Source organism: Apaloderma vittatum, unplaced genomic scaffold (genome assembly GCF_000703405.1).
Source record: "Apaloderma vittatum isolate BGI_N311 unplaced genomic scaffold, ASM70340v1 scaffold1337, whole genome shotgun sequence".
Lineage (NCBI taxonomy): Eukaryota > Metazoa > Chordata > Aves > Trogoniformes > Trogonidae > Apaloderma > Apaloderma vittatum.
In genome coordinates, this window is record NW_009727637.1 from 28,480 (window position 1) to 55,114 (window position 26,635).

The following is a 26,635-nucleotide window of genomic DNA, read 5'->3' on the forward strand; positions in this document are numbered from 1 at the left end:
AACAGAGGAAATAATTTAATTAAAAACAGTAACTAATACTACAGTGATAAAGTTCATATGAGTAAGGGGAGAGAACTTGCGGTGAACTAATGTATTATACTGAAAATTGACAATAGCTGTATTCTGTCAATTTGACAACAGCTGTATTCTGTCAATTTTGCACAAAAATGGGAAGTAAAGGATTAATAAAGGATCCAGGATTTAACCTTTCTGTTTATAAAATGAATACATTTCTTAATAAGGTACTGGTACTATGCAAAATGATAATGAGGATATTTCACAGAATCACAGAATTACTGAGGCTGGAAAAGACTGCCGAGATCATCAAGTCCAGCCTATGACCCAACACCATCTTGCATATCTTGAAAATTTTAAGCCACAGTATTTTGAGTTGTGATCGTTTAGTCATAAGAGCAATAATTCTTCCATCTCTCAGGGTTCTGTACAAAGAATGGACTCTTAATCATTTCACATAGTCTACAGGGATTTTGGCAAGTGACTGTTAGCATTATGGATGGCAGCTTCCCCGTGTAGTTTGATTTTATGAGTATGGATTTCGTGAGAGTTCTTGACGTTATTTTTATGCTCTAGATCTATTGTATGCTTAGATCTACTATCTGTTACTAGATAAAACTGTTCATCTTTGATGGATTGTGCTGTATATAGTGGCTGTGACTTGGAACTTGCTTAAGCAGCAGACATTGTACAGGCAGAATCATGGAAATCGTTGCAGACTTCCAACGGTTTTGAAAAAGGGTGAATGAGAGATAAGCTCTTTGATAATATTTTGTTATAGTAATTTAACGTTCTTGTGACACATTTTTTCACTACATGGATTTTTATTTTTATTTTTTGTAAGTCTTTTGGCATCATCACCATATATATGTGTACTTCTAAACTTAATCATGACATGTTCTTGCAAAACTGGTTAATTGTAGTATCAGAGAACAGACCATATTGGAAGGGACCTTGAAAGACTATCTAGTCCAGCCTTTCATGGGAGGGGGAGTCTAGATGAGGTTTGCACCCTGTCCAATTGTATCTTGAAAACCTCCGGCAGTGTGGACTCCACCATGTCCCTGGAGAGGTTGTTCCAGTGAATGACTGATCTCACTGTTAATTTTTTTTCCTCATATCGAGATGAAACTTGTCCCAGTGTAACTTGTACTTATTGCCTCTTGTCTTTTCCATGTGGTTCCTTGTGAGGAGAGAGCCTCCATCCTCTTTGTAGCTGCCTTTTAAGTATGGAAATACTGTGATGAGGTTCTCGCTCAGAGAGAAAAGACCCAACTCCTTCAGTCTTTCCTCACTGGGCATGTTCTTCAGACCTTTCGAACTGTTCAGAATAAAGTTAATTTTCTTCCTAGTAGCTGGTACAGTGTTGTGTTTTGGATTTAATATGAGAATACTGTTGATAGCACACTGATGTTTTAGTTGTTGCTAAGCAGTGTTTATATTGAGTCAAGGACTTCTCAGCTTCTCATGCCCTGCTGGCAGAGGCTGGGAGGGGGCACAGCAAGGACAGCTGACCCGAAGGAGCCAAAGGGGTATTCCACACCATGTGATGTCATGCCCAGTGTAAACTGGGGACAGCTGGCTGGGGAACACTGCAGCTGGGGATTGGCTGGACTTTGGTCACCAGTGGTGAACAATTGTATTGTGCATTACCTGTTCTGTATCTTTTAATCTTTCAATAATAATAATAATATATCAACAACAGTTATTATTATTACTGTTGTTATTATTTTTGTTATCATCACCATTATTATTTTACCCTCTTCTTCTGCCCTATCAAACTGTCATTATCTCAAACCATAACTTTTACTTCTCCCCCCCAGTTCTCTTGCCCTCTCCCATTGAGGGGAGGCTGAGTGAGCAGCTTTGTGGTACTTAATTGCCAGCTAGGATTAAACCACAACACCGTTGATCAGCTTCAAGGCCCTTCATTTGACATCTTCAGTCTGTCCATGTCTGTCTTGATTTGTGAGGACCAGCACTGTACACAGTACTCCAGGTGCAGTCTGACAAGTACTGAGTGTGGTGATCACATCTCTGTCTCTACTTAAAAGCCCCTATGGATATAGGATTAAAGATTAACTTTAAGATTGAACATATTTTTGTTGCATACTGAGATTTTCAAAGTGGTTGAAATGACCAGTGCTTGTTATGCTGATCCGCAATCTCTCTGTGTTTGGATTCACAGTCAGTGATTTCAGACACGGTTTCTATTTTATTCTGTTCTTTATATGTGAGTTCTTACTGACAGAAGGTGTCCATTTGTCTGCAAGGAAAAACTAGGATATTGATCTTCCTCAAAAAATAGCTGTGAGCTTGCAAGACAATGTATTTTGGTGCTACTCTTTAGGTAACTGTTCCCAGTCAGCTTTCTCAGATTCTGAAAATAAAAGGTTATGTGAAGGATTGAGACAAAGCTGCTCTGTCTCTTCTTTGCATCTCAGGTTTCAGTCTAGATCAGAATCTGTCTCTGGTACAGAAGCAACATGTGTCTCATTAGTCAGTTTTTCTCTTATCAAGAGCCAGCAATGCTGAAACAAATGAATGTGAAATGTTTGGGAGGGGTAGGCTGAAGAGTGCTTGTGTGACCCTGTTCAGAGATGTCCAAGAATAAAATACTGTGTTACTGGTCTGCTGATTTCTTAATGTGAACATATTTGTATTTCACAGTTCTGTTGCTGCTCATCTTTCTTTTTTATTTACACTGACAGAAAACAATTGCTTGGCTGCAGGTCCAGTTTATTTCTAAAGAAGGCAAAATTTTCTGTAAGGGTACATTTCTAGGTTCTGGAGGTACCCACCTCTGTCTCATAATGTTTTTGAGAGTGGCTGCCTTATGCAAGTTAACTCACTGAAGAAAGAATATTCTCTGGAACAAGACTGGACATTGGTCTGTTTTCTTCCCATTGGTTTTGAAGGATCTGAAGTTCTTGACTTGTAGGATTTGAGGACATCGAGTTAATTACACAGGCTTTTTCTTTATGTGAGTTACCTTTTATACATGTCTCTGCTTTGTACATAAACATCTTGAAACCTGTACATGTTTCTAAAGCAGTTGTTTTCTCACATACATGTTATTTTTAATCATTTAAGATGCCAAAGTAAGCACTCATTTACCTGTGTTCTGTGGTGGTGGGGTTTTTTTTTCTGTAGAAATTCAGTTTTTAAATAAGAAACCAAAGTCAGTTTTACTCTTTCTCAAGTTTTGCTCTAAGGAGAAAATTCTTGAAAGAAAATTCTTAATATAGATGTTATTTTTAGATAACGAAAGTGAAATCAAGAAAACGAAGCCTGAATTATCCTAAGATCAACCCTTTCTGCTCATCTTCTACTAAGTCTGCTTAACTACTGTGCACCCATTAAATTTTTTCCTTGAAACCTGTGAAACGGAAGGAGGTACCTGACATACTCCAGTATCTTGCAATGGGCATGGAGACCTAAAAATATGTGCAAAATACAGAAATAGTAAAACAATACCCTGCTGCCTAAATAATTGTATATAGGTCGTAAGCGGGCAATCTTCTTTCTCATACTGCCCCTTCACTCAGTGAAGGCACTTGTAAAGGTACTTATTTTAGCTGCCAATACTACAATGCAGGCAGCAAGCCCAAACGACCCACTAAATCCATCCCCAGACAATACAGGTATTTCCCAGTAAGTCCATCTCCAGACAATATAGATATTTCTGTATATGGCAGGAGGAAGTGAAAATTAGATTAAAAATACAGTCTGCCATTATTTGTCTGCTTGTCATGGCTGCCTAGTTAGCCCGAGGGGAACAGCCTAGGTAAGTAGAAACCCACAAAAGTAGTGACCTGGAGTTGTTGTCAAGTAGTGCAGGTGACAGAACAGCTGGACTGAGTTACAGACGGTTGCTACAGCAGTCAGAAGGTTTGGGTAAACAAGAAGCAGGTGACTTTGCTATCCCAAATTCATACACTAAAACTTCTTCACTAGACTCACTTGAAAAATGCAAAGCCAAGCAAACAAAGGACTTTAATATCACTCTGTTAGGTTTGTGGGTAGGTGCTGGCTCCATCTGCTGCCTGGTAGGGCTTTTAACAGGTCCTGTAGGCTCATTTTTACTAGCGTCTTGATCTTGGTGAGGCACTTGATTTGCATTTGGAGGGCTGAGAGTGGGAATAGAAGTGTTTTTTCTCCACTGTAATCTTACCAAATGCTTGATGCTGGCCCAAGGATTTCCAGAGTGGTTTGTAAGAAAAATATGTCTGCATTTTTTAAAAAAATAAAGGAGGGAATTATATAATTTATATAAATTAATAATTGTATGTATACAATCAGTTCATTATATTATTTGTTGCTAGAGGAGACATAAAAGTTAACTTATTGTTATTTTAAATATATTTATAATCGTTATGATGTAACTTATCTTTTCCAGATGTTTGGTATAGCTCTACAGCTGTCAAAATGAGCAGACTTCAAAAACTGACTCGTTCACAGAACGTGGTCCTCTGCTCAAGTCAGTTAAAACTTGCTTTTCTAAACTTTATGCTTTCTGTTTAAGAACACTGCCATTATGATTTTATTAAACTGGAAAATATTGAGTGAGATCTCCATCACTTTTTTCTTGAGCCCAAGAGGCAAGACATAACTGGGAAAAGTGAGGGACTTTGGAAAAACTTGGCATATTGGGAAAGAGAAAGAGCTGATGATAAGACTTCAGATAAAAGTTTGGTTTATCCAGAGTACTTTTTCAGGGAAAGATGCAAAAAAAACCCCTTTATATCTTTAAAAGACAATGTAACTTGTCTCTTATTCTATTAAACTGTATTTAAGTGCTGTTAGGTGCCTAAATGCTCTGTGGCTAAAGGCGGTCCTGGCTGTACTGCAGAGTCCCTCTCATTCATCTGCTTTCCTGAATTTTTATAGATTGTGTTTCGTTGTGTAGTAACACACAAAGCTTCCCTAGTGAACTGACTTGCTCAACAAACTGTTTTGTACTATCATTTGCAAGTAAGGCAGATGTAAACCTCATCCATGTTAGTGAGTCTTGCCCATACTTTTAAGAAAAGGGCCTATCATGGCAGCATAAATTAGTACTGAATAAGCAGGTGTACTTGCAATGGTTTTGTTTCAGAACCATTTATTTAAAGAGAGCTTGAGTTGTGATTTCTTTCAAGGGTACCTCAGATTTAAAACTGAGGTGAAACTAAAGGGTTGCAAGTCCTAGAAAGACAGCTGGCCCAGTTTTCCAAGGGCACAGTATCTGCAGTTTCTTCTGGCTTCTGTGTAGTTTCAGAGGCTCAGTGCTTTTGGAAACTGGGTTGAGCGGCAGATAATAGCAAAATAGCCCTCAGGAATGATCACCAGATTAGGAAAAGATTAGTTAAGTAGCTTTACACTTCTGATATTTTTATTTAGATAGCAATGCTATTGAAATAACCTAATTTGAATGAGATTTTTATTGGAAAAATGCATATGCATGTCTATTGTATTAAGAAAATATAATGTCATGATACTTATCTGTTTTCCGTATAACAATTAAAAACTCAATTATGATCTTATGAATGTAAATCTGCATCCTGTCGTGCATTGCACTGTGTTGGTAGTTTGCCAAAAAGGTGGCAGACTGCAGTGCTGTGAATCTGCTGAAGAACGTACAAATTTGTTTCAAGAAAATCAGTGAAAATCCGTGCCTTTCTGATTGAGCGAATCCAAATTACTTCAATTGGTGATTAATTAGGTTAGTTCAAAATTGATAACAGGTGTCTGGAATGACCTTAATGCTATCAGTGCTTTAAAATGTCTCCAGAGAACTTGGATTAGCTGACTGAGTACCCTGTTAAACATGTCCTATGTGAGCAAGTTGTCCCAAAAGGATAAAACTTGTACATCTCAGATGCGCTGGAGGAAATACATACCTAGGTGCATGTGGTAAAAGGCAGCTAAGATATCAGATAAGAAGCTTAGAGGTTAAAATTGCAAGATTAGTGTTTTGTCCAGATTGGAAAGACAGGATGGCATGTACACATTGCAAATAACCTTCTATGAGGAAAGCTTAAAGAATATAACGTGATTCAGAGATATTTCAAGATGAAATAAGTGCTCTGAGATGTCACTGTGATTTTTTGAACTGTAGCAACGTACACTACACAATTCATGTGATCCTTTTAGAAGTTTTAGCTTTGGAAGCTGCAGAGTAAACTGATGGAATTTTCCATCAGAACGATATAGGTGGAGGTCTGGCAGTGAAGCCACTGCTCAGTCCTGTTCCTGGAGCTGGGGAGGTTGTTTTTCTACTTGTTCATACACAGCTTTGGGAGCATATGCCTGTGACTGTAGCAGATATAAATACTTATTGAGTCTCAGAAACAGTCAAACAACTGTGTGCATCTGTGAACCTGCAAACCTTTTGGGATGGTTTTTAACAAGTCTAAATCTGGTTCTGGTGTGTCTCTCCAGATGCCATGTCTGTAAAGCTCATGCAGACTATTTGATGACTTCATAGAAAGAGAAGGCTGGATGCCAAGAAAAATTAACTCTATGTCTTGTGTCAGTTAAGCAGTTTAATTGGCTTTCACACCTAAGATTGAAATAAAAAAAACTAGCTACTGCTTGTCATCAGTCTCTGAGAAACTGGTCTTTTTGTAGAGTAACACACATCCATCTGCTTCAGGGGGAATTTATTACAACAGATTGCTCTACTACACTGGAATTCAGCTGCCTGACCCCAGAACCAATCCCTACATCCAGTGTAGACCCTTGGCCACCTTCTCACACCTATCTTCCATACTCAGCCCTGACGTGAAGTCTCGTGTGCTGGGTGGCTGCTTTCCTTACACCTTTCTCCCTTCGTGTGATCTACAACATAGCTATGCTGATGCAAGAGTGTGCCTTCTTTCCAGCTGGCTCTGGAGTGGGTGCCTTGGTGTGATATATTGCAGAAATACAGAAATACTGGAACAGAGGCTTCAGAATGAGATGTTGTGCAAACCCAGGGAATAAAACAGCTGCTAACTCAAGCTGCACCAAAGAGGAAAAGGATCCAGTGTGCAGGAAGAAAAACAAAGGAATGGAGACCAGTATCGTCATAGTTAAGCACAGTGGAGTGTGAATTAAGTAGAGAAAGGATAAATGGAAAGACCAAGGAAAGGAAAACAGAGGAACTGGCAAAGAGAGAGGAAGGATTGAAGGGGAGTCTGGGGAATGTGCAATTCCTCCCTAACTTGAAGAGGCTGAGAGAAAACCAGAGCAAATACACAGTTTGCAGCAGAACAGATATCTTACTTCACATTTACAGAGTAGGAGTAGGAATTGTATTTCTCGAATTGTGCCAGTTAAGCAACTCAGCCCCTGAAGGCATGAGACCTTCCTCAGCATCTGTTTTACAACTCTGGATTAACACAAATGCTGAGAGTTGCACTGTGTCGCATTTGAGTCCTGTTGAAACACCTGGGTTAAAACTAGACTGTCCAGCCTCCCAGCCCTGTGTTTTCTCAGAAGTGTTTTCATCTGTAGAAAGTTCTTGTTGTGCCCTGCCATTAAATAAGAAAGTCCATTCAGGGGAGAGGTGGGGGAAGAGGAAAGTTAAAATCTGAGCACAGAGAAATATTAATATCTTGGATAAGTCTGCCAATAAGATCCCCTAATGAGTGAGCCTGTTCGTCAGGAATGGTGTTTCCTGGCATAGTTCCATTTCTTTTTCTGTTTCTTCTTGCATCAGGATGTTACTCTTCATAAGCCAGCACTTAAACATCAGAAGGTAAATTTGGGCCGTTACTAGCACAAATTTGAACAAGTTGGTGGCTTGGTGCCATCATCAATTCCAAGTATCATTTGCAAAAGAAAGTCTGTCGTGCCAGAAATGTGAACTTTAAGTTGATCAAAGTGTTATTATCTCCTTAAAAATGTAAATTAAACAAATCAGTTCATCAAATAGTTTTTGTCTTTGCTGTGCTGCTGCTCCTAATTTAAAACTTTGTTTTGAAATACTCCAGGGAGAGTGAAAAGGCCAAATGAATAATTTTTATGAGATGGTCCTTAGAACAGGGGATTAATGCAGTTGGAGCTGTCAGCCCATATTATAATAAACTGAATGTTATATGTTTCTTATGGCTTCGTTCTTTCATTAAAACTCTTGATACTGTCTGACTATGTTCAAATTTTTTGGCGTATTAGTCCTAGCAAATAGTGTGCATGAGTTTTGTTTTGTTTGCTTTTTTGTTGTTTTGTGGTTTTTTTAATAATTCCTAAGGCTCTTACAGTCACTGGAAGGATTTGAATGTATTTCCAAGGTAAATAATGGCTGAGAAGGCTGTCTTAAACTCACTTTTTCATGTCAGTGCAAATATCTTTCTTATTTTTTATCATGAATCTAGTATTTCTGTGACCGTAACCTACTCTTCTTCCATTTAAGTCACATCAATTGATGATTGGTTTGCTGACATCTGTTATCCCTTAACAAGAGAGAGAGAAGCATGCTGATTTAAAAAAATAAGATTATCCGCATGGAACTTTTTATCGCTCCTCTCCCACAAACTTTTCTATGTTTTCATGTTTCTGGTGTCAAATGTGTAACTTTCAAGATAGTAGAAGAGTTTCTTTCAAAGTGTTTGTGACAGTGAAGTCAATTACTTTTGGTAGAAATCAGACAGTAGCTCTCACTGATATCAGCATATGCTGCAGTATGCTTCCCCTGCCTAAGCTGGCGAAAGTTCTTTCAGCAGCCCAAATCCCCGTCCTCTGCTTCCTCTTCCCTTTCTCCCTGAAAGTGCTTATACTTTTGCTCAAGCACAAAGGCTTCCCCAGCCTGACTGTGCAACACTTTGCACCACAGTTTGGGTATCTCTGGACCATGAGTGTTGCTTCTTCATCAGTGACAAAGTGCTTCACAAATGACATTGGACTGTTAAGCTTTTGTGCTTGGTTTTTTTGGTTGTTTTTTTTTAATGGTGTGTCATTGCTTTCTAAAAAAAACATATTTTGAGCATAATGGCACTTAGATTTATTTGTTGTGATGGGATAGCTCTAGTGAAGTCTGAATTAAAGGAGATTATCAGAATAGGGCATGTGTATTAGAGAAGACTTGTTATAAAGCAGGGCGTATCACGTACTTTGTTTTTGACTTCGGGAAAGTCATAGATGGTTTAATTCATTATACCTAAAACTTGATGTACTTGTCATGCGCATCTCTTTTGGTATTGTGTACTTGAATCATAATCTCCTAGGTCAGGAGTTCTTACTTAACTTACATATATAGAGCTCTTACAACTGTGGAGCTTGATGTCATTTCACACTTCTAGCAATACTGTAATGCATATAATTAAAAATCATCAAGGAATGTTTTATAAATTTTTTAGATTAATGTGTAGCTGCTTAAGCTGTATGATTCCCCATTGTTCACATTATTTAGGAACTCTTTATCATTAACATTGTGACAAACGTGCATGTATTTCAATTTTAGAAGCAAAAGCCAGGGAAGAGATATATATGACAAAGTGTTGCCATTTCCAAATATACCATGTTTTAAATTCTAATTTTTTCTGAAGATTATACAGATATGCAATGCAAACAGAGTTCGAGAACTTAAAGGTGATGAGTTTGCACTAAGCAGAATTTACTTCATGTAAGCACATGTAACAAGATACACAGCAGGAGCTGATAGTTTTTAATAGTTTTTTCATAGGCGTTTCAGGTATGTGTTTACTATGAGAGATATTTTATCTGTAAACTGGGGCAGACTTAAATGTTGTTTTTCTAAATCCTCTTAGAGCAAAACTAGCAAGAGCTGGATCCTGCTCCATATGACAGGAAGAGGGAGAGCTGTAATTCATTTGTGACTGTGCATATGTCTTGTTGAGGGTTATGATTTGAGAGTTTCGGAGAATGTAGTTGCTTTTGCCTCCACTTTGAATTTGTGTCTACATGTACCACAACTCACTGTAATTAGCTCAATGTGGGAAGAAGACTGAGAGGAGAGTAATTTAACTTCATTGATTTAATGTGTTTCTGTTCTGAGGAATTTTTGAGAAGCCGTGGAAGCTCGTCATGTCCTATGAAATTTATTTAATTTAATGGTTACTCTGTGGGTGTATGCTTGACAACATCTTCAGCCTCTTGCTGTGTGTCTCTTCAGTAAGGTCAGGTTATCCTGTTTTACTCCTTCAAATGACATGATTCTTGGGGATTGTATTACATGCATTGGATTAAAATAACACTCCAGTGTGGCCAGCGGATTTCCCAGCATGTTGACAGTGCTTCAGTGTTCTTTTGACAAAGTTGCTTTGCCTTTGCTTTGATTCTTGCGTTGAATATCAGAAGCAAAGTATGGGTGATTGGGCACTTCCTGTGATTAGCAAAATTTGGGTTACTTGTGCAAAACCTTTATTACAAGAGTTAGGATAGTTGTGGGTGTTTTTTTTGAAGTAAGGTCCTTTCACGTGCTAGTCATTGGTTTTAAGTCAATGCCTCTGAAGAGTTCTTGTAGTTCAGTAGTGTGATATTCCATGTATATAATTATAAAGTCATTCAGTTATAAATGGTATTCAGTTTAGCTGAGATCTTCAGAGTAGCATTCTTCTCAAAATATATAGGTGAAAATATTTAGTGAACAAAGTTGAGGATGAAGAATCATGATGAGTAGTATGATAACAATAAGATCAAGCTTTCACTACTCTATTTTGTCTTTTTCTTAAGTTTTATGTTATTACGAGATGTAGTAGCTATAGCCCATTTTTCCCAGACTGCCTTTCTGTGAAAAGACAACACTTCTCTGTGTGACAGGTTTATAGCACACTGAAGATAGAGCCTGGAGAGTAGGTACAGCAAGCCTAAAAAGTCGTTAGTGCATGAAAACCAGAGGGCCAAACCTAAAGGATCCAAGCATGGCCGCACTGAGAAGCCTCTTAAGAGTTTGACAGCAGGATGCTATTATTGCTGTTTGACGCTAATTCCTACAGAAGTCCCAAGTGCTAAATTTTGAATTTCTGGAAGGATGATTTGAAAACGCAGTGTATCTACATACACTGTCCATTTTTTCTTCAGTCACATCATGACAGTAAATTCTCCAAGTTTTCTAACATCAGCCAACTATAAGCATTTCATTTTATAGTCTGATAAGAAGACTTATCTGTATCAAAGCAATCTGAGGATGGAGAATGGATGTAGAAAGAAAGGAAGTCTCAACACCTTGTTTTGTGTAGATGTTGATGGATTCTCGGTAACTTTGTTATTAAAACTTGTTAGACAGAGATACTAAGTAACCTATTGCAAACGCTCAAAATGCCATTTCTCCAGCCTCCACATACGAGACAGATATACTAGGAAAATACAGGAGGGGAAATTTAAAGTATGAACTTTGGTTTGAGAAAAAGACACACCTGAGTGTCTTACCAGTTGAGCTGTATGTCAAGTCTTCATTCTTTGACTACAGGAGCTGCTTGTGAATGAGACCTGAATGTATTAGCCTTCAGATAACCACTTCAAGAGGCTGTTGCTCTGTAGTCCTAGTGTGCATGGTATCTCTCTTCTCCTTAATTATATATGTGCTACTGTGTACCGAACCTGTAGTGAATCTTGTACCACCTTATCTCCTGGAAGGTCAGCACCTGAGAGTGAGCTGGAAAAACAAATGCATTCACTTTTGTCATATTTAATTTACCCTTGGTCTTTGCATGTTTTACTTTCATTTCTCCTTAATGTTTTTGCTTTCTTTTACTTTCTCCTTCTCTTTCTTCTGGTATCTAATAGTAACATTTTGTCCTTTCATTCCATTCTTCTCTCATATATTATACTGTGTTTAAGCTCTTTTTTCCATCTTTCTCCTCTATTCCACTGTTTCTCCTCTTTCTCTTCAGCGCCCGTCTTTACCCTTGTTGTTTCTTTAGCCTATCTATAATGCAGTAGCTGCATGGGTGTCTGGGACTTGTGCTCCAGAGTGCTGTCCTCCTGCTTTCATCCTCACCCACATCATTTCTGCTGTGCTTGTACCTAGTTATGCTTGCACAAGCCTACTGCATGCCCTCACAGCCAGAGAGGCCATCGTACTGGCAGTGTGGAAGGGCCATCCAAGCTGTACTGGCAATGGATGGTCTGAAGAGGACCTCTCAGACGAAAGAAAAATCAAGGGACCTCCTGAATTTTGGGACAGTTGGGTGTTAGTAGAGTAGACTATGTCTTGGTGATCATGTTTTAGGTGTGAGCTAGAGGGCAGAGTAAAATGTTAAAACTGATTAGTGAGTCCTGAGACCTTCCTCTGCAACTAAAGACTGGTCTTCTGTGAAACAGGCTGTACAGAGGAGAGGGAAATAAAAGGGAGCTACAGTGCATTGAACGGGCTATGTGGTTAAACCTGAGCATGCTAGTGCGCCGTAATGACTTTAGCAAGAAACTACCAAACACTGCCAAAAAAGAGACATTGTGGTCATTGAACAAGTGAATGGAGTGGGGGAAGCATGCCTGCCAGTTCAGGGCCAATAGAGTCTGTGCTATTTTATCTTGCTATAGTGCATAAATGTACTGCGTGCTTACAGAATTTATGAGACACTTTTGCGGTTAACAGCAAAATTAAACAAAAAAATAATAATCCTTCAGACATCACAGAAAATACAAGTGTTGGTGCTATTGTCAGCATGAGAGAACATAGTTATTTACTTGGGAATACTGGTCATCTTGCTAAGTCATCAGAGTCTATATAAAATCCACATAAAGTTTCATAGAGGTTTGGTGTTGCCAATCCCAAGTGCACAACAAGAATGAGTCACATCTTCCACGATCACAAGATTTGCTTAAAAATTTTTAATTGGGTTTCATTTTTATTTGCCTTTTTATGTCAAAGCTGATTCATTTTTTCCACTGTTTTTCTGTGATCATTTCTGCTAGCAACGCCTCCTCTATTTCTGTCTTTTTTAAAAAAAAAGGAAAAAAAAGAAAAAGGGAGTTCTAGCAAGAACACCAAATATTTCAGGGTATGTAACAAAATCATGTAATTGCTGCCAAGTCATGCTGGCAGGTAATCATCGAAGTAATCCCTCTTTTACTAGAAAGAATGAGGAGCAGGAGGTTGTAGAATAAGATAAAGCTGAAGGTTAGTATGTGCTGTTTTGCATAACCGATAGTCACGCCCTAGAGAAGAGTGTCGTCACTGGAATGATGTATATTATTAAGGACTTGATGCAAAATTAATCTGGTCACAGATTTATTTTTTTTCCCTCTTATTTCTACATATGTGGACGTTTGTTCCAAGTAATTTGTTTTTCAAAGTCCTCTTCTACCCCTTCTCCTATCCCTTCATTTTTGTAAAAAGCAAACGAGGAAATGAAGTAAATCTTAACTCTCTCTATAAAGGCAAATCACTGAAGTGGAAGAATTTATATACAAGGTTCCTTGTATAACCTTCAATTGCTCAGTGAGGAATTATCTGACATAGCTCCAACTGCAAATTGTGTCAGATAAAAATATTTCCCTAATGCTCCTGGATTTTTTTAATTATTTTTTTTAATAAAACTCTTTCTATCAAGTATCCTTACTGGGATGCTCTTGGAAAAATTATTGTGAAGTGTGAGAAGTTCTGCTCAGACCCCACTTGTGGTGCACTGGCACAGCACATCCCAAGGTGAGGAATTGCAGGCACAGGCACCTCTTTTGGTTAGAAATTTATGATTTGAGTCCCAGCTTTCAGATGATGTGCCTTTTGCTTTTCTAATGGAAAGAGGAAATTTTTTCCTCTTAATAGCAGAGATTAATTTTGGTTGTGCAAAACCAGTTTGTGGTGGGTTTTAGTGCACAGTAGGTACTTGCCACTGTAGCAGCAGCATTCTAAATATTTTTATTTAATGTCTAAATTAGTCTTGTAGGTGACTTTTGAGCTAAACAAAAAAAATAAAAAAAAAAAAATCCCAAACCAGTTCCTTGCTGGCATTTCTTTAAAGGAAGCCTTTTATACCAGAGGAGAAAAATTTAGCTGTGATGAAATCAAGCCCTATGGAAAGATAGGGTGTTCTCTTTTGCAAAACTTGAATTTAGCCTACCATTTAGATTTTCCTCAATATGCTGTATTTACTGTATTACTCTAAGCAATACAGTAGCTCTGCAGGAAATTTTATCCTTGGTCAAAGATAGACAACTAGTTTAAAATTGATTGCAGGACAAATATATTAAAATAAGTACATTTAAAGCTTTAGTAAAGTGGTGACTTTGTTTGTTATGGTTTTGTTACCTCAAATTGAGGTGGCACCAGCTACTGCCTGTCTCTGCATTGCTTCAACATCATCTGAAGAGGTATCATTCACCAATGAGAGTGGAGCGTCCCAGCAGCTCTATGGGGCAAGGCATATTTGTCAGCAGCTTGAGTTCAAACTCTACTCAAAACTTGCACCGAGTCAAAAAGGAGCTTGTGAGAACGTTCCTTTTGTACAGAACTTTCTATAAGAACCAACTCTAGATGAGAAACATGCTTCTGGGTAAGTAATTCCATGTGGAGGCTGAAATCTGTCTTTCAACTAGCTGCATAATAGAATGCTGTATGCTTGCTCCAGCTGTATGGAAGAAGAAATACATGTACTGTTTTCTGATTTATTTTTAATAGCCATCCATTAGTGAAAGCTGTACTCGTTTGCTGTAGTTTAGGAACCGGGTAGTCAAATTAGGAAATATTAGAACTCTGAGTGCCTGTGATTTATTTTTCAGACACTTTTTATCTTTAGGTAAACTACATCAGAGAAATACAAATGCCAAAATCAGCATTTGAACTTTATCTTTTTTCTTTTTCTCCCTGTTCAGATGGTAATCCTGACATTTTCTGAAGGAAGGCTATAAATGAAAATTCTTGTTAGTAAGCCCATTGGAAGAATGTATTTCTTAAATATTAAAATAAATTTGTTTCTTATTTGTAAGCACACGGATGATTCACTGTAAAAAAATAATGCTTGATTATTATATGTCTTTAATTTCCTTTTAGCTTATGGTGCTAAATCCTGTTGACTGATACTACGTTATATAATAGTTTCAGTGACCACAAATAGTAATAGCATTTGAGGTAGGGAATGCCTTCATGTGTATCTTAAAGAACAGCTTCAAATTATGGAGCTTGTGAAAAGTTAATATGGTGCAATTGCACTGTACTGCTTACCTGCAATGTTAAGAATGTGCATGATGCATTCAGAAAGTTCCTCTTTGGATGCCTTGTTAGGCTGAAAACATAAATACCTTCTGTCCTCAGAGTCCTGTTTTTAGTTAGATGATTAGCTTATAGAAAACTTTTTTTTTTTTCATACAAGGCAACCTTGTCTGGAGGAATGTTATTCATAGTTTTTTCAGGTGGTGGAATCAATACTGATAGAATACTCATTTGCTGTGAATTGAATGTTATAAAATACCCTCTGCTCTGTGTAATTATGATCACCCTCAGGCTTTGGCAAATTCCATTTCATAGGATTCCTTTGCTTTTAAAACTACTTCTTTTATCTCTCTCTTTCTTTTACAAAAAATGATATGTTTCCATTGGCCATAGTTTTTTATTACTGTCACCTAGTTTTAACTTTCTAAAGGCATGAAAATGGCCTGGAGAGATGTTTTTGGTTAGGGGAGTTTAGCATCAGTACAGTTTTTAGCTTAGTCTAGTTAAATTGTTCATATTCCAGCAAATCAGATTGCATGCTTGTAGATACTTCAGGACTGCAAATACAGCTGTTTCATCCGCATTTGTCCCTTGTTCTTTTTCTTTCCACATATGTGTTTGTGACAACTGTTCTCATGTCTCGTTTGATGATTGTGGTTTTACAGCTTGGGTGCTCAATTTTTTTGTGGTAGGGAAATGCTTTCTGATTTTTCTAGACCTTTGCTTCTCTGTGTCATTTTGTATATTCAGATACAGCCATGATAGCAGTTTGCTGTGCTGTAAAGAAGCATGTGTTGTAGAAGGTATTAACAGAGAAGTCGGGAAGAAGTCTAGCAATTTGGTTGTTCCTGTTCTTCATCTACATGATGTCAGCATTCTGTATTTAGAAATGTAGTAATTCTCTCTGAACTTGGAGCAGTCCACACCTTCAGGATGCTTAAGTTAAACATCACTAGTCACTGTTTCCCTGTGCTACTCTTATGGTAGTGCCTGGATTCACATTTACCTTTGGTTTTCCAGTGTGGCTCATCTGACAGCCCAACGAAGGGGCCAGGCTGCTGTGTGTTGTCCACAGCAAACGGCTGCTGGGCAGTGCAGACAGCCCGAAAATCAAAGTTGGTGGCAGGCTTTTAGGGACAGTTGCAGTGTCATGGAAACAGGGGAGAAAATTCTATCTGCCCAGAAAGTGTTAAAAAACCCAAACAAAATAAAACAAAGCAAAAAAACCCCTCCAAACAAACCCTATCAACACAAACCCTCCCATTTTTAACTCCTAAAACCCGCTTTATGCAGAACATGCAGTGCTGTTGAGAGATACTCTGTTGAGAAGGGATATGCAATAAAACTTGGGAGCTTGTGCACCAAAGGTGATTATAAATTTTGGCGAGAGTGGAGCAACACAAATGCTGCTAGATGAGGAAAAAATGTCTAACCCTTGGTGGCAGTGACTACCAAGACCCAGCTTTCGGGGAAGCTCTAAGTCATAGGGACCAGAGACAGCAACGAGGGGTCAGGAAAGGTCCTGGAAAAGGAGTGTTTGAACAGAACTCTGAACTTGTGGGAAATGTCTGGGTAAAGAAAGGTAGTAAGAATTACCCCACTATCACTTTCCCCAGATACTTCAAAATAATAATAACTTTAAAAGTTTTCTCTTTAGGAAAGATTAAACTGGCTTTACAGGTAAGCAAGAATTTCGGGGTGGACACTGGTACTGGGCAGTCTGCAAATAAAATTTGTGTCATAGGTTTATATTTGAATAGATTCTTGTACAATTTTCTGGGTTTTGCAGTTATTTGGGTTTGTTCAGTACTTGAAAATTTGGCCTTTGGGGTAAAAGATGCTGTAAAGATGTGCTGTAATACTAAAATGCTTTGAGCAAAGTTTAAAATCATTATATTCTGTAGCTGTAGAGAACATTGAGATCTTTTGGAATAACTTATACCAATATCTTTATAGTTGATGCTGTGTTTGTATTTGAATAAATTCAGGAAAGATTCATCCTAAGCTGTTTCTATCCAGTACTGCTTTAAAGAAACAGGAAAATATAATCATTTCATCACTTAAAGCTGCTTAAACCTTCAGGGGAGAAAAGGTTACTGCTTAAATTTCAGATGAAAGGAGTGTTTTGTGAATTCATCTGTGTCATGTATTCCTACCTGATTTAAAATGAGCCATGATGTACTGCACTTTCTCAGGAACATTACATAAACTTCCTTGTTCTAAACCACGCACAAGTTTGGAATGTGCAAACAGAAATGAAAGAAACTTTGCAGTAGTTTCTCCACAAGCAGGAAGCCTAATATTTACGCAATCATCAATGGGGTAACGGACACAGAGACAAGCAGCGCTCTTTCCTACAAAATTTGGGTTAACTGGTGAAAGAAGGTAGCATCTATCTGAACAATAACTTTCTTTTTAGTTAGATGTGTACAGTTTGGGATGGGTTTGGCTTGAATTCTGCAGAACCTTGTTGGCCAAGATGTGGAGTTACGCAGTTAAAACAAGGGACTGTTTAGAAGTATGTTGTGTTTGGAACCGTTCTCTCCTGCTTTAATTTCTGGGATTTTGGTCAGGTCTTTCATTAGCATTTTTGTGAGACTCTAAAGAAGGTTAGTCAAGGAAACATCTGATCCTGATAAAGCTTGCTTTGGGATGGATAGGGACTTTATGTGTGATTTACTTATGTCTTCCTGGAATTTTTTGCTGTGATGTTTGTTCTGGTCCTGTGTGCCTTTAGGGAGAAGTTCTGCCTCACTGTGGGCAGATAGGCAAAGGGAAGCAGGAGCATGACTGACCTCAGTGCAACCAGAATGGGACAAGAGGAGGCAGGGGACAGTATACTTACTATTTCTTGTTGTTGTTTGATCTCCAGGGCTAATAATATTAGCTGACAATAAAAGCTGGCAGTTTTCAATTCACACAGAATGTTGCTGAATCCAGGAACTTCTAAGAGAGGAAGCTAAACCTGTCTTAGTTCCTCTCATTTCCAACAGCCTTCTTGCGAGGAGTCTGAAAAATGTTGTTTCCTAGCCACAGAACTTGGGGGTCATGATTGCTAATCACATGTGCTACCTGCAAAGAATGGTTGAGAGAGAAAGGCCTGCCTGTCCTCCTAACCCTGGAGGAGAGGTGTCCATTGGAAGGATATGAGGTAGCAGGAGTATTGAGGCACTTTGCTAAATTTCAGTTTTCAGAGGGGACATTTTGTTTTCTTACCCTGCCGATCTTTTTCACTGCTCCAGTGGTCATAGGGGACCAAGTGTGTGAAGGCTGCAGGTATGGCATGAGCTTTGGAAGTAGCATGGTCCTTTCTGAGATTGCTCAGAGTTTTTGGTAGGTTGTTGAAATCTCATTGGGGCAAAGGTGAGGGTAACAACTGATGATTTTTGACAATTCAGAAGGTACAGCAATAAATTAAAGATTAGGCATATAGGCCTAGGAGCTTCTCACATTTCTGCTGTCTGTTGATATTTGGAAGAAGTTCCTCCAAAATTTTAAGAATCCTTCACAATGGACAGCAACAAGTAATCCTAATTGGGTGATGTCTACCAGTTTTGTTAAAGCATATGTGCCCTCAAGTTATTTATTGTAGCTGTTCTCAGAAGTGAAGTTTAAAACAAAAATTTAAACTAAGCAAGGAAAACTTTGACTAATAGACTAACAGATTACGAGCTCCTGAAAAATGTGGTCTTACAATAAAAAGTAGTGTGCAAACCTAGTTATTCTAAATGTGTTACCTACTGTAGTAGTATGTCAGACAGTGAAGTTCAGCTTATACTATGAAACCAAATTTAATTTTGAAGTCTTAGTGATAAATCTCTGATTATCAAGTAATTGCATTAAGAGTTGTTACTGAAGGCGTGCACGTTGCAAAGGGCCGTGCTCCGTAATGGACTTTTATATACACCCTTCAGGCATGGATACAAACCAATGTCCAGTGTTCCCTGAAGATGCAAATACCTTTATTTGAAGAGGTAATGATAGATGCACCAGTGATGAGGCATCTCGCCAGCATTTACAAGGTGCTTCTTTTGTGTTATTTTTCAAAACACACCTGTTGTCTAATTCGGATCTTTATGACTATGCAGAGCTCAATTTAGTATTGCTTTCTTATTTAGTATCCTGCTTGCATGGATGTGCTTGTGGGTACTAGGAAGAAAAAAAGATACTTTCATATATAGTTGAATTATATTTAAAAGTAATTTTATTTTTTTCCTCTGTTTTTAGCAGATATTTAGTAACTAAAATGTGCATCCCTAGTGATGCTGTGCTTTGTGCTTTTGATGACTAAAGAAATTGTTTCTTCTTTCTCAATTTTATGGGGAATCTGAAGAAAGAGCAGGCTTTCAGAATGGAGGAAAGAAAATTTCTTTTTGGAGTCTTCCTCTTTGTCATTCTGCAGCGATACCTGCATTGTTAAATGTCAAGACATTTGCTCAACATAAAAGAATGCTCAATTTTGTCTCACGATATCTTACTTCTTGTTACTTTTATTTCTTGTACTTACTCAGGAAAGCGTGCAGTCATACCTTTTACTGTATTACACAAGAACACTGTTGTGCTTAGCAAGTTGGATAGTGTCTCTCCTAAGCCTACAGAATTTTAGTCTATTTTGACCGATTGGGAAAAGGCTAAAACACCACAACAAAGCACCAGCCCCCCAAAACCCTGAAGTTGTCATATACTTCTATAGTTGTGTTCAATTTAGAACACTTTATTACGTTCATTGTTGTAAATACGCCAAAATATAATACCTTGTATATAACCTAGGATTTAAAAAGAGAATTATAACTATTGCAGACTCTGGACACTTAATTTACTCTCACATTATTTAAGATTACTTGGGGATGCAGTCCTACAGAGTTCTTAGGAAAGTAGTTTTTGCTGACGTATGTCAGGAGGCCTTCATGAAACTAGACTTGAAGGACAGAGTGGAATAACTATGACAAGAGGCTACTGATTCAGCCATAGGCCAGCTTTTCCTTTAGAATGTGCGATATATTTAAAAAGAAATATCCAATTCCTACTTGAAAATAAAGATGTGACAAGATACAGTGGTTTTCTTCACTCCTTGGTTATTTTATTGGGTTTTGATAACCTATGTCTTAAGGGTAGATATCATATGAAAAGAATTCTGATAAAATAGTTACTTTTTATCGCAAAAACGTAGCTAAAGCAACTAAAGTGTATTTTTTTTCCCAGAATTCCACCTTTGAAGAGTTTGAAGATATTTTGGAGGTTCCATGCTACTAAAACCAGATTTTATTCTTTTGTTTTCAAGATTGAATTTAAGGAGATTATGTGGATTAGAAATTGCATTTGACAGTAGCTCCCAGGGCTACCAGTTCTTTGGTTGCTTCATGTGCTTTGTCTCCTGTGTAAATGTTAATCAGTTTGTTGATATTACCAACTGCTCTTTAGTGACTTGCGATACCATATAATAATGTCTGTCACCATGATGTGGTGGCACAGCTGAAACTTGGGTAGCAATTTCAATAGCAGGACTAAAAATAGCTCTGAAAAGTTCTTTGAAAAGCTAGTGCTGACTTCCTGAAGTGACAGGTAGTAGCACAGCAGAACAAGCAAGCAGCCCTGCCTTGTGGGTGGGTGAAATCAATTCTCTGTCAGAGAACCAAAACACTGCATGGTTGAGTAAATGACATTAAAAACATGGCTAACTGCAAAGCAGATTTTTTTTTTGGTCCCTTTTGAGGGCTGAATATTAATCTAGCTTTAGGACATTCACTTACGAAGTTTTAAAACTTACTGACTTATAAAAAGAATGCTGTAAGTCCTAAAGAAATAGTAATAGTTCAAAGATCTTAATTTGAACATCCCTAGATGTATTGCATAGCTCTTCAGTAAGTAAAAGAAAGGTAAGTATTAAAAAAAAACCCTCATAGGAGTTCATGAATTCTGTCCTGAAAGGAAATGTCCATAGCTAAAGCCCTGCCTAAATCCCTGCTCTCTCCCTTTCCATATTCTTGCAAAACCAGGCCACTTAATTTAGTTTAATTCAAAAGTCTGTCTATTTTCTCTTGAATATTCCCAAATCCCTAGAACCTGCAGACAACTTGGTAAAGTGCTTCCCTGTAAATAGAGAATTTGTTAGTTGGGGTGCCTGGAAAGAGAGGCTATTTTGGAGATACACATTTTAAAACTTGAAGTTATGGGTGTGAGTCGATGGCTGAGGCTGAGAAGGAAAAGGGTATGAGCAAAGTATTTGCAGCTTCTTTATTTTCAGTATGCTCTCTGAAACTGAAGAGAGAAAGAGATGTCAGAACAGTTAGGGAGAGCGCTGTGGTACAGAATTATGGAAGAAGTGAGATTTCAGGGGAAAAAAAAACACGGGAGATACAGTCAAGATCAGAGTAGTGATATCACTAACACCAGGAAGAAACTTTACTCCAGGCTTGCTTAGAACTATAGGAATCTAAGGGCACTGTAGACATGAAAAGAGAGTAATTCAAAGTGTTTTAAAGCTTTTGAAAAGGTTGAGAAATAAGGATAGATTCAATCCTGTGGGTTAACTGAAAAAGTAATTTCTATGCTTGTGTGATTCTGATGACACTGAAAGCGTAGCTGTTCAGCCAGTGAAAGATGTAGGGAATACTTGGAGGCAAAGGAGTAAGGTGTCCATGTCTCTCTTCTGGTGGTCTTTTAGCTTATTGTATATGCTGAGCTCTAAAGCTGAGTGACCAAGTTTTACAAGATGCCCTGTGAATGCTTTCTTTACACTTGTTAGCTTGTCATTCCAGTTTTGCTGGAAATTTTGCTACTCACTACAGTGGAATGAAAGGTTGGCCTCTGTTGTCTTGTGTTTCTGACAAGCTTTAAGACAAAAGTCTGATCAGCATCTGCACAGCCTGCCGGTGTCCTATGTACTGCAGGTCAATTTGTCATGGGCGATATGCTTCAGCATCAAGTATTTGGTGGTTGACTTGCTCATCTTTATTTTCTACCTGTGTGAATCCTCTGAGGCTAGTGGAATTAATCTAATGGGCAAGAGCATATGTGAGAATATGAACAGGCTCAGCAATCCACAAAATCGTGTCTTTTTCCGATTTAAATGAAAGATAAGTAAAATCTTTAAAAGAGGAGGCCTTTTCATTTTGGTTCTGCATTTTGAGTGTGAAGGAGTCCATGGGGTGTGATGTGCATTTTCTGATTAAGTACAACTGCAGCTATAGAGCAAAATCAATCAGCTTTTCACTGAGTATATTAATTAGTAAAGGATATACTTTAAGATCAGCAATGTTAGAGACTACATGATTACTCTGTGGCTCTGCGCTCTTTAAATTTTAAAATTATGCTAATTATCACATTCAAAATACATTTTTTAAGTTTGAATATTAAAAATACAATTGAAACACAAATGAAGCTGATACCAAAACATGTGCAAGTAGCTTGCACTCACTAATTTCATTATTTTATGATGTTTCTTTAGAAGTCCAAAGCTATTTGCCTTTTCTACTTTTCCCATGGGACACTCTCCTTTTGCTTTATTGGATAGGTTGTTTTGGATATTGGTTTTCCTAATATTAAGCCTTAGGAATACCATTCATATCTTCCATATTGTCATTCCTAGTTATACCCCAGTGTATCAAAGGGACAGTCTTTGCGCACAATATTTATACCTCAAACGTTTGTGGTGCAGTGAGGGACAGCTACTAATTCCCTTTTGAATTAGTCCTAGTAACGGCAAAAGGAAGTGTTCTATGGTTACGGGTCTTGATAACCTCATTGAAATATTTATTTCAAAATTGTCTGTATATAGTCAACTCATATGTTCTGAATAGTGCTTTCCCTGCAGTGGAATTAGGCTGTGGTTCCTGTCTTGGTCACCAAGTTCATAAAAATGACATTTAGTGTTCTACTATTTGGTTCATGCTGTTCCTTTGAGTGCAGTACCCTTGAAGTTACTTTTAGTGGTACCTCTGGGCAGATGTGGTGCTTCAAAACATTTATTACATTACATGAAAGATCTTTAAGCCAAATGCTTGCTTGTAGCAGCTGTAAAGGGTATTGCTTTACTGTTTTAGCTGTCTTAAGAATGGTATCGTTTTACTTTTTGAGTCACTGAGTTTGGCCATTGAGAAATAGATAATGAAAGGGGTGGAATCCTATTACAGCTTAATGATAGTAAAAGAAATAAGTAAACAAAAACAACTAAATAACCCTTTTTCTTCCCTTCAGGAAATCAAGTAAGTAAAAAGTAAAGACTTAATACACTGTAGTGATGCTTAAGAACCTAGTAATAGACCTAATGTTTCAAGGATACATTACCAGGATCTGAGTAGCTCTTTGAGTTAAAAGAAATGAGCAGTTTTTGTGGACTGCGTGGGTGACCTGATTTTAAAAAAAAAAAATAACCCCAAACAAAACCAACCAAACAACTAACCACAGAACAAACAATAAAGCTTTCTAAAACTTGGTCTAAATAGGAAAGATGCATCCAGAGGCATTTGACATGCTGAGTCCATAAACCTAGAGATTTATTTTGCTCATAGTTGGACTAGTTGTAAGATTTGGGAAATCCTTCTGTTAAAGCTGTTTGAGAACTATTTTGTGATGTAGTTATACAAGTCTAACAAAAATGAGGATCTCTGCACCGTCTTCGATTTTTAAAATTAAACGAAGACTTTCACTTGAAAGAGAGGAATTGCTGCTTATAAATCCAAACACTGAGGATTGAAATACTAAATCCTTAGAGCAAGGAAAGTTTAAGAAATAATAAGAAGCATAGGAAAGTTTCTACAAAGTCAGTATTTTATATCCAATTGTGAGTCATTCAGTACTTAAAAATTACATAATGTTGTCAATTACCAATAAAAATCCAGGAGAAATTTTAAGACCTTTCTTCAGCATTTTAAAACCCTCATACCCTAGGGATTAATTTTTTAAGGAAACATGAACATAGATAATGAAGTATTTGATACTGACCCCTGAGAAGATACACAAACTTATTAAATTGCATGTGGAATGATGAGTATTCACATCACAAGAAACAAAAGGAATGAAAGATGGATTTACTGGAAGGATTCTTCATTTGGGCTTTTGCAAGGACGCTGCACGCAACAGCTTTGCCGCGCTCTGCCTGGTGCCCCTTGCTCTGAGCCATGGTGCAGCTTCCCTTGACCAGACTCTCGAGGGAAAGGCTTCCTGCTTCGATGCCTTCACACCAAGGAGTCCTTCATCTCCAGAACTAAGGGGCAGCGGGAAAGTACTGAGTTAATAAGCAAGATAACAGTTAAGTCTGATTTTTTTGTGTGGGTTTTTTTTTGCTACAAGTTGCTAGGTGGTCTATGGGTGTGTTTGCCAATTTCTACATCATTCTTCATTTTCATAATTTGATTGGATCCCTTCTAAAAGTCTATATGTTTGGACTTCCATTTACTCTTCCTCTTAAAGGCTTTTCTTCTTTGCATTTCAGCAGTCTGAGTATCCTACTCCTTCACCCCCTAGTTTATCCAGATATTGTCCTTCTTTACTTAAGATACTTAAAATAGAAGATTTCAGAAGCTGAAATCCTAGGTAATCCTACTGTCTATAATTTTCTCGGGCATTAATTTTACTCTTTTTGGGTTTTTTAGCTATCTTGTGAAAGAAAGGGTCTTATCTGGTCTGAGGAAGTTATATGTCTGGGTTTTTCTCAGGTGTCCTTAAATGTATTAAGCTAGACTTCACCTAAATACTCTCATAAGGATTTGTGTGAATAGCTATTAAATTTAAATGCACACCCTCTCATATTCATCATAATTTCTGAATGTATGTTTGTCTTCAAATACAACTTGACCTTGAAGTTATCAGTTTCTTGCTTTATATCTTTTTGAGTCCTGTCTGGATTTTTTTGTCATTGAACAATCTTTTCCAAAAATCTTCTCCTTATAAATTGGTCTGTTCATATAACATTTTAAGTTGAAACGTTTTATTTCCTGCCCCATCACACATTTCTTTAAATTGTATTTCAGAGAAGATTTTTCTCTCCCAGGATGGGAACAATTCCAAACTTATTTGATAAAAATGCAAGTGGGACTGAGCTGTTCAGTTTTACCTAGTTTGATGGTGCATGGGCTTCTTTCCCTTCTATTCAGGTTTGACTGTAGGGGCACAAGGATTAGAAACTTCATCATTTTATTAACAGATTTATCTTCTTTCTTCAACCCTCACTTTCAGAGTGATGACGAACTGGGCTTAGCAACCTTTCAAAAGTCATGCCCCAGACTGCATTTTCCTGACTGTATCAAGAGATTGGCATATTGGCTCAGACTTGTTGGAAACCATCAGCTGCTGCAGTTGGTGGGGTAGTGCCCAGGTCCTAGCCCTCCACTGGCCCTGCTGGGTACTCCTTCAAAGGGAAGGGTTGTGTGCTGTTGTTGGGCATCCCTGTCATGGGCTGTTGATACCTCTGGATAAGATGTGACAGGAGGAGAGCACTCCCTCTTTTTGGAACAAGTCCCTATCATGGTGGGCATCTGCCCAGGTGACTTGCTTAAGCTGTGCAATCCCTCTGTGATTTGACAAGTCTGGAGCAGGGCCTGCTGAGGCAAAACTGAGGGTGGAATAATGAAATGCCTGAGAGTGGGCAAGGAGCTGATTTAAAACAGTCTTGCCCTCTTTCCAATGCAGTTGCTCTTTCTTCTGTTTTCACTCGTTCTTTTTCTTGTGACCATTTGCATCATGTTCCATAGACTGTAGGACTGCAGATGAGTGCTGAGATGCTGAATTAAGTAACTGTAATAAAAACTTCTCTCATCATTGTCTCTCCTCTTCTCCCTCTGGTAATAGAAAAAAATGTTTGTTCAAAAGAACAAAAAGTAGTGTTCTTTCAAAATTTTATTTCTGCCTTAAGCACCTTTACTATAGATCAGAGAATGTGCAAAACTAGGATCAATCTGTGTATTTAATTTCGGCTTATCAATAGAATGTTCTCACTCAGCTGGAAACTTCCAAACTAGAGGAACAGACCTCCGCTGTCACAGCCTGCATGTTCTTTCATATATTAACATTTAATATTTTTGCTTCTCTGAGCTCCAAAGTCAATTCAAGGCTTCTTAGCAAAAGCAGATTTTGTCCAACATGAGTAAAAGATCATAATCCTCAGTGTGAAGTGTTCTTTCTGAAGTGTCAACAAAATCTATTTTGGCACAGAGGCTGTGTTGCTGAAAGCTCTGGTTTCCAGGAGGCTTCTGTAGAGGTAGAAGGAGCCACAAATGGGATGTCAGGGCTGTGGGGAGCAAAGGCAGGGAGGGCAGAGACAGTTCAGTGACTGGGAGAGGGCACGCCAGGAGTCTTTCAGCAAGGAGGTCTGATGAGGAGAAGGAGGAATTATATTTATCTTGGTCTTCCTCCTCCTCTGGTGCATTATCCCCTGCCACTTGCTGTCTTGCTAGGATATTTCCTTCTGGCTGTCATATCGTGTACCCCATGGGAACAGGGGTTGCTCATGGGGCAGGAAATTGAGGGACTAAAGCTGCTCCTACTGCTGGGTAAGGATCAGGCTGCAACTCTTGGGAATAGGTTTTGTGTTCCTGCTGCCACTGA